The sequence below is a fragment of the Ciconia boyciana genome, chromosome 1, assembly GCF_034638445.1.
Source record: "Ciconia boyciana chromosome 1, ASM3463844v1, whole genome shotgun sequence".
In the NCBI taxonomy this organism is placed as follows: domain Eukaryota; kingdom Metazoa; phylum Chordata; class Aves; order Ciconiiformes; family Ciconiidae; genus Ciconia; species Ciconia boyciana.
This window is the reverse complement of record NC_132934.1, coordinates 112,993,565-113,014,332: the sequence shown is the minus strand read 5'-3', so window position 1 is coordinate 113,014,332 and position 20,768 is coordinate 112,993,565.

Genomic DNA, 20,768 nt, shown 5'->3' with positions numbered 1-20,768 from the left:
CTAGCCATTAGACTAGAATGTCTTAATTCTAATTGTTTATTTGTTGTATATCTGGTTTATTCCTCCTTTCTTATTGATAAATCATCATAATTTATTTCATATGCAGTTATCCCTCCCAACTCACAGGCACTTTTATCAGCTTCTAGGACACTTAACTTTCCACAGAGCTAAAAATCATATGTACAAATCCTGTAACGGAAGAAATCAAACAAAAAAAACCAGCACTGGTGAAATACATGGGTATAAAAGTCACCACGACATGTATAATATGAACATTGCTCAATGTCTACATGCTAATCCCCTGATTAACTTTTTTAATATAGTTACAAAAATGCTGTGATTCAAGGACTTTGCTTTATCTCTTGTTGCTCTGCTGTTACAATATACATGGGCTAATGTAAAGGAGACAGTGGTTTCCTTACCATGGTAGATGATTATTGGGAGTGAGATCCCCACAATTTAACTGTTTAAAAAAGAGAATCAACTAAATTTTCCTGAAGAAAGTGGTATGTTCTCGATTTCTGTCTCTCTGAATATGTTGGGATATAAGTGGATATGTATATCTATCTGTATGTGTGTTCCTGTGTTTATGTCTATGACCAACATATTTACTGATCTTTAAAATTCCTTCAAATGCATGTGATGAGCATTTTATTAAGAAACAGATCTAAGAATCTCAGTGTCCATCCAATAGCTATTTTGCCAGTAATTTGCCTAAGGAGAAACAAAGGGCACAGTTATTAATTAATTAAGCAAATAAAACACCAGTAGACCACATAAAGAATATCCAAGGACTCCACTTATGAACTTAAGAACTTTTACTTTGCAAAATCAAGGAGGACTCCTGTTGTGAATTAATTCTCATGGAAGCAGCTGACAAGCTAGAGGTCTGATTTTAGTACATAAACTATACCAACATGACAGCTTAAGTATAGTTTTAGAATGTCATATATTTAATTTCCTAGTAAGTACATTTAATTGCCAAGCTTCAGCTAAACACTTTCAGTAATTTCTTTTCAGAAAAATATTTGCATATGTTTTTGAAAGCGACTGTACTGGAGGAAACAGGCTTTGCACTTTCAAGACATTTTTTTCTGGAGTAATCAGCTTTATACACTTATTTGGTCAAGGTATTTTCCCAGGCCAGTTAGACAGTAGCTAATAATCTGTATTTTGAGATCATAATAGAAGATGGCATGGATGTCTCTTTTAGCTCCCATTATGAACTTAACATATCTTAATATACTGCACTGATGAAATTTATAGGAATTATAAACAGGAGCAAAATCATAAGAAATGCGCTACTACCCTAAACACTGGTCTTCCAAGCCCAGTACTCTACATCCAGGAGTCACAACACTACCACCATATATGAGACAGCTACTTAGGAGGAGCATGTCAGCCTGGCTACATTAGCTTGTCCATGCCCACACATGCTCCAGAACCCACAAGAACTTCAGGAAGAGAAGGACTGATTCCTCATTTTCTCTGGGTCTGTGTGAAGGCCCCACTGAGCACAACAGCAGCAGGAGCAGCAGTTCCTTCAGAGGCTCTTCTCCTGCACCACCTCTGCTATACCAAGAAGAAAAATAAAATACATCTGCTGGAACCTTCCTCCACCAAGACTACAGCAATCACCATTATTTTTATGGCCACCTCCACAGTCATGAGCACCTGGACCAAACAACCTTTAGTAGTATCGAAAGACATGGGTCGCAGCTACAGCTTACATCACTTTGGTGCACATGACTCACATTTCACAGAGAGAGAGCACCTGCCACTGCCAGACTCTCCCTCACATCCTTTGCACAGAAGGACTTTGGGAGGAGAGGCAGTGTCACACCCCAAACCTTGAAATGAGCAAAAAGGGAATGTGTCATATATGGAGCCAATAATTTATAAACAGTTCGATTAATGTTTTAGCTTTCTAGTAGTTCAAATTATCAAAATCAGGAAATCTTTAATAATAATAATAGTTACAATTATTTATATTTGTAAAAAGCCCTTCCTAGTATCCAACCCTCTTCCCTGGTGTTATGCTCACCCTTCTGATGTCCCTCTGCATCCTATGCTTGACAGTATCAGTCTTTCTCAAAAATTGGGTAGGAGGGGAAGGTTGTGACAAGTCATTGCCATCCCTAGGTCTTTGTTGAGAGGAACTGTGATATCTATGCTGGGGTTTCCTTCTTCTCAGTCTTGGACCATCTTTATGTACTTTCTTACCTAGCCTTCTCCCTTGCCCCTCCTCCTAGGGAAGGGGTGCAGGCTGCCCCTACAGCCCCCCCATATCCCTGGGTGCTGCTTGTCCCACAGGGACTGCCTGCTAAACGCAGCTCAGGCCAAGCACAGACCAGCCACCCTCTTAGACCAGCCTGGGGAGCATCAGCACAAGTCTGGAAAGTGGGTTTTAAATTGATCTCCGACTAGTTTTTCTGAAAGCTCTACAGTGTGGTGGGATTTGGTAAATAGTTGTTTGTCATTCACTTATCTACTACCTTCATGATTCTATAAACCTGAGACCTATCGCCTCTTAGCCTTCTCCTCTCCAAACCAAGACCTTTCAGTCCCACTTTGTAAAGCTACTCCACCCCTTTGATCACACTAATTGCTCTTTCTTATACTTTCCTGTACCTTCTCTCTACCTCTGTTATGTCCTCCATGAAGCACTGAGACCAGAACTGCAAGCAGTTCTCAAGATATGAATTTTCAGTGCATAAAGCCACAGAGCTGAATTCAGGGAAAACTTCACTCAGAGCTGGTTTTGATTTTGTTTTTTGGTTTGGTTTTGTCTTTTTACAGGATAAGAGCAAACAAACAATCTTGCAGCTAATCCGATTTGGAACAAACCATATATAGCACAAATCAATGGAAAAAAGGCTCTAAATTACTGAGTCCTAAGTCCCATTTCAAAAGTAGCTCCAAAGCAAGCATTCAGCTGATATGGCTGTAAATTTATCTCAAGGTGTGTGTATTCCCAGCACAGTGAAATGACCCCATTAACACTGTGGTGACATATGGAGAACTGGACAATATTGGCAACTGTAACCATACCCACATGTTTTCCTGAGCAGACAGATGGAGCATCTGGGCTCCTGGGGAAATGGTTAAACTGCTTCGCAATTCAACTGGCATTTTCACAAATACCTGAACAATTGTCTCATTATGTACAAAACCAGATACCCTTAGGAAAACACTAGATTAATCACTACCCAAATACACTTCTAACTCACAGAAGTGGTGCACCTACTCAATTGCATCTATAAGGAAGAACAGAATATTGGTCACACAAAATACCCAAAACACAACCAAGAAACAAAGGTCTCCACCAGCGAAATGCATTTCTCAGCCACTGGTGCAAACTCTGTACATGCTGTCATACTGCAATTTCTGCATAATCCGTTTCTGTTAAGGTTTCACGGGTAACAAGGGTAGGCAGATGATGAGACTCCTGTCTGGTTTTGGGGATGATTTGTTGAATTTGGGGTTCTTTAGTTCCAGCTTGTATCTCTTCCTCATCAAACTCTCTGCTCTCTTTCACTCTAGTCTTCTCTGAATTTTTTTGTGTGCTCTCTTTGCAGAGTTTGTTTAGGAACCCAAAGGGTTCCATACATAAAATCATTCCATACAGGCTTTTAAAAATTGATGTCATGAACCAGTATATCTTGCCCCAGTTCCACATATATTAAGCTCGCTAATTGGCTAACACAATTTTCTAGATCCACCACTTTATGCCTCAAATACCATAAGACTTCTTTCTCCTCACCAACATCTTCAATCTTAATTCTGTCTGCACAGGTGATTAACAAGACCAGAAGTCATGGCAGTCAAGCTCATTTTCACAGACAGTTCATCATCTTCTTTCTTTACATTCTCCTTTTATATAGTTTTATAAATAACTCATTGTCTTTTATGTGAGTCTGAATCTAAATGCTCACTTCAGTAATGCCTGTTTCAATAAGCTGACAAGTTTTCAATGAGAGGTCCAAATGCATAGTACAACACAGCAAAATAAACATTTCTAATAACTCTAGGGATAAGATGTTCTTGCTTTCCTGGGTGTAAAAAGTCATCGTGAAACACCTGTTGCAAGATACTATAATGAATAACTACAATAGTCCTTGTACTGATATTTTATTACTAAACTCTTTCTCAGGATAGCCCTTCAGCATCTTTGTTTCGACATCAGCACAGACTTGATTAGTTGCAAGGCTGCCTGTCATAGAACACTTGATGGCTGATGACATAGCTGAGTAATTGTATCTTTCTAATGTTTCAATAAACCATCTTGCCATTAGATTACATTTTGCCTTTGGCAATGTTCAGTAAGAAATGTCTTCGGAGTACCTGTTGTATACACATAGTGAAAAAATTGCCTTTTTATGCTTACCGTGTTATGTAGCCAAGAATACTGCACTGTTTTTGAATAACCATTAAGATGTGGCTGGACATTCTGCAAACCATGGAAAATAAATCTACCTAAATAAATGTAAATCTACGAGAGATAAATATTCCTGAAGAGTTTTGCTCTAACATACTCTCTTACATATTATTTTTCCTAACTATTGGCCATACCTGTCAGAACAAGAAACAGGGTCAGGCAAATAGGACAGGTTTAAATGATGAAAGAGTTCACACAAAGACTGAATGATACAAGGATCCTTGTTTTCTTAGCTCTTATCAGGCAAGCTGTTTCAAAATGGAATCACACCAGTTCTTCAGAAAATGAAGAACATGATTAAATGTTTTGTTCTGCATTTAAATTCTTGTAACAGAACAGGATTTCTGCAAAGAAAACTAGTAAATTATGCTCTGTTTAATTGCATCTTTTTTTCCACATCTTGTGACAAAAATAGTTGAGGAAAGAATGGAGATAAAGTCCAGACATATCTCCAATTCTTTGTGAGGATTGACACTACATTATTGAAGACTTTTCTTAAGAGTCAAACGCTATGCAGAGAACTAAAAATTCTAAACCACTCATAACAGGGCTGGGGAGTAGAGAGCCAGAAACCTGGGGTTGGAAGAAATGTGTGGAAACTTATTGAAGTTTATAACAAATTATGTTCTTTCTCCACAATGATTAGTTCTTAAATTTGTCTCCACCCAGTCCTTGAAAAAGGATATTCTTTTTTTAAAAAAACTTTTAACGTGTAGCCTCACAAGATGTTACTTGGCATAACAGCTGGAAATTATCTTTGACAGAGCACTTATTTGTGTAACACAGATCTATTCCCTTGACTTTATTATGCATATGATCAGGGATTCACATGATTAGTCCTCATTTTGTTACGCACTGAACAAACACCAAAAAGAAATCTACAAAATAGAATAAAAACTTCCCCAAAAGTGTTAGATTCTTAATTGTAAGATAAGGTGTATTGGATGGATCCACCATCCCACTCAAGGATGCAAGGAGACAGTAAAACAATAATCTTCTGTCACTTCCATGGATATGACCATTTGTTTCTCCTCCTGGTCTGCTAGTGCATTGGCTACTGATACAGATCATGACATGAGGTTTGACACAGCACTCCTCTGAGAGTTTGTCAAGAAACTTCTGCAATGTGACCTGAGTATTTGTCAGCCTTTCCCCCTCCTCGTCTCATCAAGTATTCATTTTTCACAGTACTGATGACAGATGTAAAGAGGAAGAATGTATGGGGAATGTCATGTTGCTGTCACTAACACTGGGCATCATGTCATGCCTGAGAGAAGTGTGTTATGCTACTTTATGAGTAAACTGCACCCAGGTTTTTGAGTGGTCGTAAGTTTGCTTTTTTAATAAAAATCATCAATCCTATTAAAAAACCTAATATGTGAAATAGGATGGTGTACAGAACTTCCTGAATTATATCGGTGGTTCAGATATGGGTCAAATTAGGAGTATTAACTTAAATGGAATACAAAACGATGATACACACTTTCCCATAATGCATGAAATACTAGGGTAGGAAATGAACTTATTGAACAGGAGCTATTGAAAAAACACAGGAAAATATTTTTCATGCAGCGTACACCTAAATTGTCAAATTAATTGCTCCAGATTTTTGCAAATGACAGAGGTTTAGCTGCAGTCAAAAAGCACTAGACTAAATTCATTGAAGAAAAAATCCATCAAATACTCATTTCTACACAGGTTTAGGATACCTGGGAGATCGTTAAAGAAAAAGTAATGAGGAGGACAGTGTCTGAGGGGTGACAGACCCCTTTCATTATCAGTTTAGAATATTGTCTCCAACTTTCTACAAACCAAGACCTAGGAAGGTAACAATGCAGTGTTCAAGAGTTTAAAGTGATTAAGTTAGTGTCACAGATATGTTTATCGTGAATACTATTACTAGTATACCAAAATATATATTGCAGCTACACAAATACATTTCCACTTATTATGGTTTGGGTATTTTTTTGTTCATTAAAGGGATTAATAATTATCATCTTTATTCCCAATAAAAGAAAACAAGAACTTTAAATTTGGTTGTGTATCATTTTGTATTACTGCATAATTTAATGGTATATAACAAAGAATAAAGCTAAAATATCTTATCAAATTATTCTACAGATAACATTAATTTGATAAAAATAATCAATACTAAAATTATAGCTGTTCTTTTGCTTTCTCCATTGTGTTACTGCCCCTTAGAAGCAACCTTTGCCAGGTGTGGATGTGAGCTAGCTACTACTGATTGCCTGGGCATCCAAGGGCTATAGACACTCTGGAATACTTCTCCGTCTCTTCCAGAGCAGTTGTATGTTGAGAATTTCAGCAGGAGCTGCATTTACAACTTGGAGAGCTGCATAAAGTTTAAGAATAGTCATTTGGCTGTATCGACTATAGATACTAGTTAAGGCCTGAAGCTTTGTAAGTTACGTAGATCATGGCTTTTCAATTTGTGGCTTCTATTAGGTTTAACAAGATGAAAGCAACTTGTTCTTTTCCTTATTAGAATCATATTAGAAGATTTTAACAATCGCCTGATTTGTTAGATTATTAGAGGAAAGGGGGAAAACATTCTGAATCTTTTTTAGTTGCATCATGAGGTTACATTATAGAGAAAGCTAGAGGGGGAACTACCAAGAATGGCATAACTCTCCCATAGGAGCATCAGTCAGATTTTCAGCTCCTCCCATGGAGGTTGTCAGAAAATCATAGCAACTGTCATTTCTGTTTAATGATGATGAAGTCTGATATCCTACCCTGAAATTCCTAGGTGATAAATTTTTCTTGTCCATTGCTCCATTTCTGAACAGTAAAAGGTGGCTGTACAAATGTTATTGTATTTACTTTGTTTTCTTGTTTCATTTTGTCAGGATAGCCCCTGCTAACCTAAAATTGAATGCAATGATTATCAGTGGGCTACTGAATAATAACTTCAATATATTGCTCGTTTATCTCACCTCTCTTCTATTTGCACTGTAGTTTTAGGTTAAAACCTTCCTAATGCCTATATAGAAGGTATGACAAGGGCCAATCTCAGAGAATTAATCCTGGCATTTAGGAAGAGTTTGCATAAAAGATACCCAGCAAAGGCAAGATAATTTAATTTCTCTCCAGATTCTAAATTACTTGATAAGGACACTATAACATCACCTAGTATACAAGACTTGTTAATTATATTATTAAAAGAATCCCATTTTAATTTGCAAAGAGAGACCATATCTCACAGTTTATCCTGATGGTACTTCAGGCTTTGAATTTAATTTTAGCCACAGGTAAAAGAGAGGTGAAGCAAAATAATGAAACAACATTAATTCTTAACACTACATAAGAAGATCATCAGCTATCTGCACATATGTTCTGATTTCAGTCCAGTCCTTCAACACCCATTCACATTATTCTTTGTAAGAAAGCCAGTCAAGCCAGCCATTGAAGTGGAAAAAAGTGTATACTTTTTTGTAAGATTAAGGTCTGTGAGTAAGTATTTACTAAACACAAACATTTCATAATGCAATTATACCTCAGGTGTTAGTCAGTAGCTCTGTCATAAATGCAAGAATCCTTCTCATTTATTGTATTCCCTTTTCTCCACATGTAAGTGCTGTTGCCTTGCATTACTGTAACTTACAGGGATGGTTAACAGAACACTTCACCTTTCCCTACTCCTCCACCTGACTGACTACAAAAAATAAGAATATGAATTTTTCTGTGGGTCTGAAACAATGCACAAAAGTCACACCCAAAGACAGAAACAAGTGCCAGTATTCTGCTGGTATTCTCCGTACTGCTCAATGTAGAAAGCTTGATGGAATTGGCTTTGCTATACAGTTATGCTTGTTATGGGTATATATTCCACTTACATATTTGAATATGTGCTTTTTTGTTTATAGTTCTTTAGACAAACTTGCCACAGAAATGAGCCATTTTCAAAGTGTACTAAGTAGACTACCTTCTTTCCCAATAATCATTTATGTAGTTCATTTCCTAAGGCAGATTCCTGAGGCAATAAAGGCAAGCAATATTTACTTTCAACACAACATACATGGATATTGTATATCTGACATATACAATACTCTAGGTACTACCAAGCCATTTATCAACAACCTAATACTTCAGTATTTCTTACCCTGGATTGCTTTGGTTCAATAATATTCTGTTTAGTCATTATAAAAAGCTAATTTGAAAGTAAGCAGATAACTGTGACAGGTACACTGACATATCATGCCTTCTTCATAAAACATCGACAGTAACTCTGCAGCAACTGCATTGTCATTTCATTGTTTTTATGCTTGCAAAATACCATTGTGTAAAAGTCTTCCTGTTTGAAATATGTACTCCTAAGAATAAGATCTATGGCAGAAGTTCCTTCATTTATAATTTTCAGCTAATAGCTAGTTAGAAAAAATTTCACATTTATTTCTGCATGATTACAGCTAATGACTTCTGAAACCAGAATCACTAATGCAAAGTTTAAAATAGATATGTTTCCCTCTAACTTGAGGAACATCAAGAATTTTTGTATGTAAATAAAAGTATTTGTTTTATATTCATGTTTTTTATACTTTCTGTTCAAAATGTATATAAAATACTGACTCAAAACTCAGCTCTAAGGGAAAAAAGGTAGCAGCAGTTCTACAGAAATACATTAATTTGTGTGCATCTGTGACTATATATATTTGCATACAGGAGTGGCTTTATCTACTTATCTTTATATAAACTTCATTAGCCTGATCTCCTGACAAGCTTCAGAACAGAACTTTTGCTCTTTGTCAGGGTGAGCAAAAGGCTGAAGACTGGTACATTATGGTACATTTAATTTAGCCCCTTTAATCTACATTACTGTCTTCCTTCAGATTAAGAAAAGTGTCAGAGAAGTTACTTGGGCAACAGTTTGCCACTGACACTGTTTGCTGGTTAAGTGGCTTTATGGCAAACTTTTGTTTTATGAATGACCCAACACACATACATGTACCATATTTCAAGAATTCACGGGGGAAAAAAAATCCCAGAACTCCCTATCATGCCATAAAAGCCAACAGAAGAAAGGCTTTTGAAAAATGCTTTATGATGTACCTTCCATTTTATCTGTTTGCTCAGTACTCCTTCACACCTTTAAAACTGAATGCCACTGCAACTTCTCTAGCACAGGTGGCTTTCCTGCTATTTTGCTCTTAGCACAACTCCAAGAGACAAACGCCCTGGTGCTCATACCTCCTCCTGGGCAGATCAGAGTTTGTACACTTCCTTTGAGAAAGTCTTGTCCCTCTTACCATCACAGAATGTATTTGTAGTGGTTTAGTGACACTCTGCTATAAAATATCTTCTATTCCTAACACTAGCTCTCCAAATCTTACCATAACTTTTATGGGTATTTTCAAATGAAACAAAATATTAAAATCTAGATGGCTGCAGCCATAGTCTTTTAAATGTACAGGTACTAAAATGCCCTGCGATACACAGATATTCATTTTAGTTTACAAGCCAACTATATGTGAGCCATTGACTATTTATGTAGCTTTTCTTTGCTTACATTCCATACTGTGGTAGAGCACACCACTGATCACAGAGTTGCTTTTTTCTTAAACATGTAATTTCTTTCTTACAGCACATAGTTCTAGAATATTTAGAGGAAAGGGGAGAGGAGCATCCATTAAAGAATGGGATGGCAAAAGTTTGATCTTTTGGGCTGCAATTTTTAGGTCTGAATATGATGACGATAACAATGAAAAAGACAATGTAGGAATTGTGCCAGCAGCCTGGGGAAGGGATTGAAGAGAACCTGACCTGTTCTCTCCCAGAAAATTTACAGGAATAAAGACTTTTTAATTCTGTAACTACCTAGAAACTGACTCTCGCTAGTGATAGGAAAAGTGCCTAAGAACAGTCAAGAAGAAATTTAAATGCTTAAATAGAGTTTACTATTATCTCCTCATCTCCTCAGTTAAGAAGGGAGATAACCAATACCTAAGGAAATGAATCAGATGCCACTACAAGGAAGTAGAAAAACAGAAGAACTGTAATTTTAAATTTTTCCTAACACATTTTGTGCAATGTACCATACTGTTCTATGCGCTTTGTTGATCTGTGATGTAGAAAAGCTCATGTTATCAATAAATTAGAATTTAAATAATGAATCTGGATGCAACTACAATCTGTGTTGCCTAATTATTGGACAGAAGCAAAAGTTCTTACTATGGGAAAAATATTTCATTAATACCTATGATTCCACTTCAAAAAGAGATGGACACAGCTTTGCAGCTGGAGCAGAAATGAAACTAGAAAAATATTCTGGAGGGTATTCCTGGATCCACATTCTGGATGTTACTTCTCATTTGCTCAAATGGAGAATGATTATGTGCCAATTTGGCACATGCTTCTTCGTCTTCTCTTCTAGCTCGATTGTTTTGGCCATTCTAGTGGATTGACAAAGCCAAGATATCATCCTCTACCTCTGCTGGTAACATTGCTCCCTTCAAATGGAATATTTATGTCTACTGCTCTTTATCGTTGTTTTGAATAATATACACCAGTACACCTTTTTACCTACACACACTAAAAGAATGTCAGAAAGCACATTTTTCTTTTTTTTTTAAATGGAAGGAAATAAAATATTTCAGCAAGAGTGTCTACACTAGCTTTCATATCTTCTCCTGAGAGAAACAGCAACATAAAAGGAAAGAAGGATTATCATATACTGTGTCACAGGCAAATTTTATTTGATCATAAGATAGCAGGCCATAGCATTATGATTGACGTAGCCTGCTAATGATGCATTTTCTGGCCCTTATGGTTTTCAAATCTAATTTTAACTTTTTAGTTCTTGTTGGTGGTGATATTTAATAAGCTTTTAAAATAAATATAATTTAGCACAATTAGGAAGGAAATTAAAAACACAGATGTTTGCTGGGTGTTAAAGAACTAAAATTAAATTATGTCCAAGATATTGTAATTCTTATTGATAAATTTCATAATAATCTGTACTAACAATAGAACTGTAGAAGCCATGTACCAGTAACCTAGTCACATATTTGACACAATGTACTTAGCAAGTACTTGAGAAGTTAATTAGCATGGCACTCAACTTCAGTTATTTTTTACAACTATTTGAATCATTTTTCTTGATGCTAAACATTTTATAGGCTCAGTTTTAGACTTCACTGTGCATTTATTTAAACTTTAGGTCAAAATAAGTTCACCACTGACTACAAGCTAAAGTTAAAAATGCATACATTAGACAAACCCCAGTTTCAACTTATGATCATGGACAGCAGTAAGTTACTGAATCTAGAATTCTGGAGGTCATTGCTGTAGGACCTGGACAAAACCAAACCAGAATTAGCATAACTTTTTATGAATTATTATCTGGGGATGTCTTTTACATTATTTCTTATTTTTTTCCTGCATGATTTAAATCAGGAATTTTTCCATGGTTTATATTCCAATAGAACCATGTTATCTATATTTGACTTCCCCAATATCTAAAATATACACATTTATTCTTTCTCTCCTTGTACCTTACATTTATATTGAAAAAAGAGTTGAAGCACATACATTGAATAGCAGAAATTCATGCAAGCTGAAGAAAAAGAGGTCAATGAAATTATCCTACACACCTGCCTACAAATTGCTACCATAATGAAGTATTTTTCTGTATAAATAACAAATACATGCTATTTGGCTGAAAAGCCAGTGCTACCACTGGTTGTGAATGAATGAAAGATAGACTATATCTAGAACTGTAGCCAGTAATTCTTCTTCCTTACACACTAAAAAACTCTGAGGGATAGATTTATGACCTGAAGATGGAGTAACTAACAGCTTTCCAAATATTTTCCTTCTCATATGAGTCAAATGTGATACCTTCGTTACTTGCCTATGATATACACCTCCATACTAAAGCATTTACTGTATATTATTACTACCTGTTGTTAACTCCTGTACCAATGGAAAAACATCATAGAGTGACAAGAAAGCAAAAAGTAGACTGTTTACTTGTGAGCAGAAAGGAACAATATTTTCAGAATTAATATCCTGTCAAATGTCATGGTTGTTCAGTACAGTCTTTGAAGGATCTGACCCATTAAGTTTTAAAAAATGATGCTCAGTATAGATTTGATAACTGAATTACCCAGGTTTAGAAATTGGCTGTCACTTCAAAACACTTCTTTGTCTTAAGAAAATAAATACTCTGCAAAACAGCTCTTTGTTGGTAGCATTCAGGGAGACAGCTCTGTATGACTTATATTGGGAACATCTTTGGAAGAACAACTTTGTATACATAAAGATTAGAATCAGTTTTATAATTAAAAAAAAAAAAACAGCTAAAAGAATTCTACGGCAAAATGGCAGTGGCAAGGGACAGTAGTCGTACATTGTGACTTGGTAAGTTCAGACTGGGCATCAGAAAAGCTTTTTTACCAGCACAATGACAGTGGAACTGGTTATGCAGAGGGGGTGAGGAACCTACATCCCTGGAGGCTTTCAAGGCTCACTAGACAAAGCTACAGCTCATCTGATCTACTGTTGGCAATAGACCTGATTTGAACAGGATATTTGGATAGATGACCTCCACAGGTAGCATTCAATCAACATTTCTATGACAACATTCTACTGTTACTAAAATTATGATGAATTTAAGTGTATCCTTCATAGCTGTATACTGCTTAGTATGTTAACTTTCCTTTTATAGTCAATGGGAATAAATGGCTCTTCAAAATAAGATCTGATTTCTTTTAGCTGTTTAAGAAAGGATGAATTGTGCACTAGACTATACTGATTGTAAGTACATCTTAGACTGAGAACTTGAGATACAGATGTTCAATTTTAGTTAAATTAGCCCCATCTTCTCTGATTATAAAGAGGACATACTGTTGATTTAGTTAGGAGCTGATGACATGTTTATGAAACTTATTCAGTGATTGTTTCAGGTAAACTTCATAAGCAGTCTGGAAAGGGGATGAAGCTTTAAAAACATAGCAGCTGTTCCTAATGAGTTTCACTCTAATACTGCTTTAATGTTACATTGCACAGCAGTAATATAAGTCTCAAAAAAATGAAAATCAGAGCCCTTTTGCTCTTGTTCAAGTTATATTTCCTACAAATTTTTGAGAAATTCCAGCCTAAGAGATAAACTAAGAAATATCTCTTTAGCCCATTCACCATTGGCTTTGTCTTTAATATCCTAACCTATATGCGTACCTCGATGTTGGGTTGACCTCCATTTTTGCATACTCAAATCTTCAAAACTAAACCACTATTGAAAAATAAGAAATCGAAGTCTAGACTCAAACCTGATAATCTGGATTCTATTCCATGTTCAAAGCTACAGAAAATTTACTTGGTCCTCAGCAAAGACAGTAAAACAACATTAATGATTGTTATTTTTTAACAAGTAGAAACATTAAAAGGACTCAAGAAAGAACTTTAAAATAAAAAATCCACTTTAACTAAAATAGGCTTACATGTTACTTTTCCTTGTAGACTGAAAATCGATTCTGAAAAAAACAAGTGTATGTTTTTCTTCCAAGAGGATGTTGTCAAATCTCATTGACCAAATGACTTCTGAAGCCCAAATGAAATAAAAAATAGCTTAGGTATTTCAATGCTTCTCATGGGTTTCAATGTGGTTTTAGAATTATTTTGCACTGCTTGAATTTTTAAGATTTTTTTACCATCTTACTGATACTTGTGTAATTTAGCTTTGCTCCAAGGTACTTATTTTAGACTAGGTTGATTTAAGTTGGCTTGGTTTATGGTTTGATTTTCAAAAGTCTGCTGCTTATTTAGAAGCTTTAAAAGCCTGTTCATGACAACGTGCTGCAAGTTAAGCATATGAATGAGTTACCAACTCACACTTCAGAGGCAGATTTTCCAGAATATGCATACACAGCTATGGAACCAAAAGAAACAATTATGGATACAGCTGGTCACCAGAAGACATAGTAGGTCATTTACATCTGCAAACCAAGGGCAGTCAAATGAAAAAATATGACTGAAAAATTAAGAAAAATTAGAGGCATTTGGATACTGAGTCTGATATAAGAAGAAATGGCATCTTACCATAGGAACTTAGTTAAAGAAGATGAATCTGAAGTCAGTGGAACTCTGCTGATGAAGGGCACAGATTCTGAACCAATACAGCTTCATTGTCTCCTTTAAAATGTAGTTGTTTTTATTATTATTATTATTACTGTTAGCAAAGGACTGCTGGATTCCTCATATCTCTAGACCATGACTTAGCTATCTGGAAATATTATCACATTAAGTTGAGATGCATTATAATATTTTTCAATTTTATATTGTCTTCCAGTGAACTTTTTCCCCTCAATACACTTTACTGATCAAGTTGTGCTGGATTATTTAATCAGTAGTACCTTTAGGTACCATGATACCTTCTGAATATTGCTAGTCTTTAGATTATTTTGCTTGGAATGCCATACTTCCAGAATGCACTGCTTCTGTTTCTCTGTGTTCACCTTCCCTTGTCCTCCTTTGTATAAATAATAGCTAAATAATTACAGAAACTACATTCATTTATTTGTGAAAGGTAACATCTCTATTGCCTTCTCATCCATATTTCAGGCAGACTGAGTTAATGAGACATGCACTTCAGTCTTGTTTTTCTCCTGTGTATCTAAATGGTAACTATTATGGATCTGTTTCCTTCCTTTCTTTTTTAGCAGTGGCTCATCTTTAACATATCTTTCAAATTACACCACTTGCCTTTAGAATTCTCCATGTTGCTGTTCATTTGGAAGCCTCATTTATTTTTCAAACCTTATTTTGACAGGTTTCTTGCTTTTAAAAGAATTAGCTGCATGATAAATTGATCCAACTAATGTTCATTCTTGCACTCACTGAAATGCTTCTGTGACGGACAGGTTACATTGTATAGCTGTATTTTTTTACTTGCTTTATGTTTCCTTCAGCTACTTAAAGTCATTCCTCCCTCCAGTCTATACTAACCAGTGCTTTGGTCTTTGTAGTACTCACTTTGATGTAAGAGAATTTGGTTCAAGTTCTTGTTTTAACTGATCGGGTCAGAGACTCAAAACTAGTCTCTCACACATGGCAGATAAATTCCTTGAATAATAAACGAGTTTGGGTTGAAACACATTTGCTTTCTTTCTCCATCACTCTCCATTTTGTACCAAAAGTGTATCAACAGAAGGATGAAAAAATAAAAATCTATAATACGTGCAAAGAGAGCTTGGATTGAGTCCTGAAAAAAATATCTCAGAATATGAGTACATTTTATAGCTGTAGTAGGTGTTCACAAGATGTCTTTCGCAACTACTAGAATGCAAGATTTTTAGATTTCTTTGTCATTTGGTAATGTTCAGTTTAATCACTCTTTGAAAGCTGTATTCCTTAGGGAAAAATCTGAACTTTCCAAATAACTATACAGTTCCTGATTATCCCAGATTTTGGTACAACTAATTAGAATAATGAGATTGTTTTGCGGTGGGAAAAGAATCCCACAAAACTGTGAAGAGTCACTCAGCAAACAGTGCTGCTGGCTGAAAATTAACCTTACTTAGGTTAAAAAATTATTGACATTCTTTTGTTTTATTTATTTTATTATGTTTCAACTTTGTGACTCTTCACAGTTCCTGATTCCTGGTGGGACCAGAAACTAAAGAACTGAAAGCAGAACTGAAGCCCAGTTTGTTTTTAAAACCATCTAAAATTAATGTAACAGTTCTCACAAGGAAATCTAATCCCCTATTCCACTACAAAGCTGAACTCCTATACAGATCTTTGAGTCACATTACTCATGTGAGCAATTTTTAAATGTATAGAGATTACTGTCAAGATCACAGCCCAGACATAAATGGTTCAAAAGGCTTATCAAGAGGGTTAGATTTTAGGTACCTCTTTAAACAGTTTTCATAATTTCCTCTGAGCCCTTCCTCTGAGAACTTAGTAGTCTCTGTTTTGAAGAAATCTGTTAATTCTCATGTCTCACAAGGTTTAGATGGACAATCTGTGCTCTAAACAGAACCTATTGCCAATTAGTAACTGTAGAGGAACATTGCAACACATACACAAAAGAAAAAAATATCCTTTTTCTTTTCCTCTTACTTTATATGGAACCTATATATGACTAATGTTACTCAGACTACTGAGCATTACCCAAAACAGGGGGCAAAAAATAAACAATTAGATCTTCTTCCACTGGCAGAATCAATTTCCTATTTATTTCCTGGAAAACTAATTTTCTCCTACAAATTGCCTTTCAACAACTACCTTGACTCACTAGGATTTCTTCTATGCCTGCTATTACATGTTTTAACTCTTTTCCTTGTGTTTCTGTTCAGGATTTCTAGCAGACATCACAAGCTCAAAGCCAAATGGATCAGAATTTCATAAATATGAAAAGCAAATACTTTGTGCTAGCACAGATATGTGGCTTTCATACACTGAGACATTTTTACATCTCTTTTTGTCATTTGGAAATCTTACTCTGCTTATCTTCTGAGGCATACAGAAACTGGCAGCTAATTTGGGAATCCTCACTTGTGCTGTAGTTAAAAGAGCTTTCAGGAGGCCATTAGGGGCTGAAATGCCAAGCTCAGTTTCATTGCACAACTAAAACACTTCAAAGATGAAAGAGTGTTATCAGGAAATAATTGTTCTAATACAGAAGTAAAAATTGACAAGACAATTATGAGTGTCTAGCCTCACTTTCTGCAGTCTACAGGATGTTGGTTTTCATCCAGTTACTCCTGCACTGAGTCAGGTATATTTGTCTTAAAAAATATACCTAGATTGAAACAATCTTGTAGGAACGCTTTATATCTTGATCTGAGGATATCAAAGATATATAGACTTTTCTAATGGTTAATTTCTCCATTCCTCTTGATTTTAAAATAACTATATCCCCCCCCGTCCCGCCGCCCTTTAAATTTATCTCTCTTGAACTTCAGCAAAATTACTCAATGTTTTTCTCTGGAAGATATTTTGGTACGCAGACTGAATCACTTCTCAATCTTCTTTGGGGTATTTCAAGATAATTGAAAACTCTCTAGAGATTTTTTTCCAGCTTTCAAATAACTTGTGTAGTTCTTTTATCATCCACCATGATTCTAGTCCCTTCTCATATTTACAGACACCAAACCCACACATTTTATTCCCATCTCAGCCAAACACTATTATGAAGTAAACTGATTGGTCTTGTCTAGTTAATTCCTCTTTTCCATTGTATGAGTGTCATACACAACTTTTTATAGCAGCATCACACTAAGAACTTATTTTCATATATATATATATGTATTATATTCACTGTATTCAGAAATAATTTCCAGAAATATTGATTTCTATGATGTTCTCTCATTTTATAAGGAAAGTCCTCATATCTTGTTCATAGGTGTATAACTTTTTATTTTATCTAAAATCCCACATCAAAATCTCTTGTATTTGACAATGTATTCGCATTGAAAATTGCTTCATGAGATCTGTCAGTTATTAATAATTGATTCAATAAACATGGGCTCTACTGACATTTTTTTGTTTACACATCAGCTCAGGAACATTCATCAATCAGGAAATGAGATTCTTTGACAAAACCTGGTTTCCAGCTAGGCAAATATATTTCCTTTTTTTACTTCATTACTAACTGGTTCCTAAAATGTAAGGAATTATTAAGTCAGCTTTGCTTTGACAGCCCTTTAGAACTCATCAGTACAAAGTATTCGAGGTTCCCATTTTCAAAAACAGCTCCGACTTTGTTAAGTCATACTTTTATAAGGGTTTTCAGATTCCTAAAGGTGAAATTAAGAATTTACTTGGTTTTTCAAAGTTCTTTGGTTTCTCTTGGTTTAATTCTTTACAAATCTAGATTTAAATAAAATAAATGTATTCAAATGTTCTTGTCTATTTACATGGTTTGGAAAGAAGCTAATCATCTCCACTTGGCTGTGAGTCCAACATTTTGGTTTCTACTTTTCTACTAACCTCATTGGTTAGCATGCTATTGGAAAGACCCTACAGAAGGAAATTATGTCTTCCTGTCATTCTAGTTGTGGATGTGGTTTCATATGACTTAGTATGAAAAAATCAACAAAACTATATTGGAAAAACTGTTACAATTCTACACACTATATTTTGTAAGATTAAGTGTATTTCCAGTAATTTGTACATTTTTGGCACTTTTAAATCTGCTGAAAAAATGCAGAAAGATATATAGTTCCTTTTGAGACAACTGAAGTGTTAATATCAAACTGTGAACTAGTGTGAATCTTTGTGATGCATTTGTGCATCAACAGCTAAAAACCATGAAAGTACTATATATTTTTTCAATGCTTTAAGTGCCTCTATTAAACTTTGTGATTACAATTACTTGAAAAATTCAGAAGCCCTCCTACTTCTATATCATAAAGCATCTATCTTACAATTTGTATGATGTGCTTCTTACGCTTTAAAGAGAGCATGAAAATGTATTTGCTCGGTGCCTATACAGTCATCACAGTTGCAATATTCTACATTGCTACCCTAGTATTTTTACTATCATTTTTCAACCTTCTAACAAAATATATAAAGAAAGAAGAGCAAAATATGCATGGGAAATTAGTCAGAAAAATAATCTGTGTGGACATAATTTTGAATCTTGTTAAGTCAACAAAGTTTTGAAAAGGCTGCAAGTGAAACATTGCTGATAATATTTATACCTCATTTTCCCAGTGCTGCCAAGGTTAATTGAAAACCAGTCAGGGGCTGGGAGGGTGAGGGCAGGGCCCTGCTAGTGCCTGGCTCACCCCAGCTCCTGGCTCCCACCTTGGGGGAGACCCCACCCCTCATGTTCCCTGTCAGTGTATGTCTAGTGACATATTGTTGCTGTCATCTGTATTTACCAAGTTGAACACAAAAGCAAGTACAAAATGTTTTGTACTACAATCATCAAATGTATTTTACTGTACAGAATAGTATTTCTTCATCTATTATAATAAAAATACCTCAGCATTACATAGAATATTCTACTATTTTGCAATTATAAACATTATGAAATAAACTAAAGAAAAACAAACACAATACTCTATATTCTTTATAGTTACTTATTATTCCTTCTTTGTAATTCTCAATGTGTTCTTGTTAAACTAATTGAAAAAATATGAGATTCTTTCTGTGGGAAAAGTTTTACTTCTAAATGCCTGCGGACTGTAGCTAAACTCAGCTAAACACAATGTAGTTTAACGCATGCAGTAGGTGCATCAAATTACTAAGTAGACTTTATCTTTGTCATTTGAACTGAGCCCATTACTATGGAGAGCAGTGATGTGGTGACATAACAAGCACAATCAAAAACACACTAAAAGCAGTGAAGGCAAATGATGCATATTCTGCAGTTATAGCAACCAAGAACTATGTGGATGCTCTACAGTTGCAATACAATGTGGTTACGGGGGACAGACTCATGAATACTTTTATTTGTTGTCATTTGCAGGAGAGTGAGTACAATCCAAGCTTTTTGTCAAGCATCTGCAGCTATAGCCTTTTGAAAACATGTAATGTTAAATGTGCCTTGTTTAAATGTACCCTCTATGTGGATTTTATTAAAAATATTATTTATGGAACTGATTCAATGTCCCCTAAATTCTGTTTTAACAGACTCTGCTCACTAGTTTAAGAAGATTCTTTTCTTACACTGCTTCCACAAATAGATTTATTTTCTCTTTTATTCTGCAATTTCTGTGCACTCTATTATTTTCCATAGGCGCTCATAGCTCTACTACCTTTGTCCTGCTAGGAACTTCCATACATGCCACTTCTGATTTCGGGCTCAAAAATTTTTTTAAATACCATATCCAGAACTACACTGGTCCCACTGGCTGTCTTCCTCTATAGCTAGCAAATAACAGTTTACGGTATTTATCTCTGAATAAATCAGTTTTATATTCTGAATCCTGGAATTTACATTCAAAAAAGGGAAGGATCTTTTTGGAGAGCTGGAAAAAAATGGAGGAGCTCCTGAGTGATCTAATTCACATTAGGCGCTGAACTATTTCTGCAATATCCCAGATTTAGGGAAGCATAAAGATACTGAAATGATTCTTCGTATCCATTGCTCATGCTGTCTCTTTGAGAAAAGCAGCTAAAAATCTCACTGAAGAGCATAGATCTTTTCTGAACAGAATAGAAAGTGCTATGAATAAAAAATGTTTGTGATAGAGATGGACTCAAAGCCTAAAGCATGAAAAGAATGTTTGATCTATACATTTCATAACACAAAAACAAGGGTTGAAATCCTATCCCACTGAAATCAATGGCAAAACTCCCATTTTACTTTAATAGCCAGGTTTTTACCTGAAAGACCTGCAAGGAGGAAAGACTGATG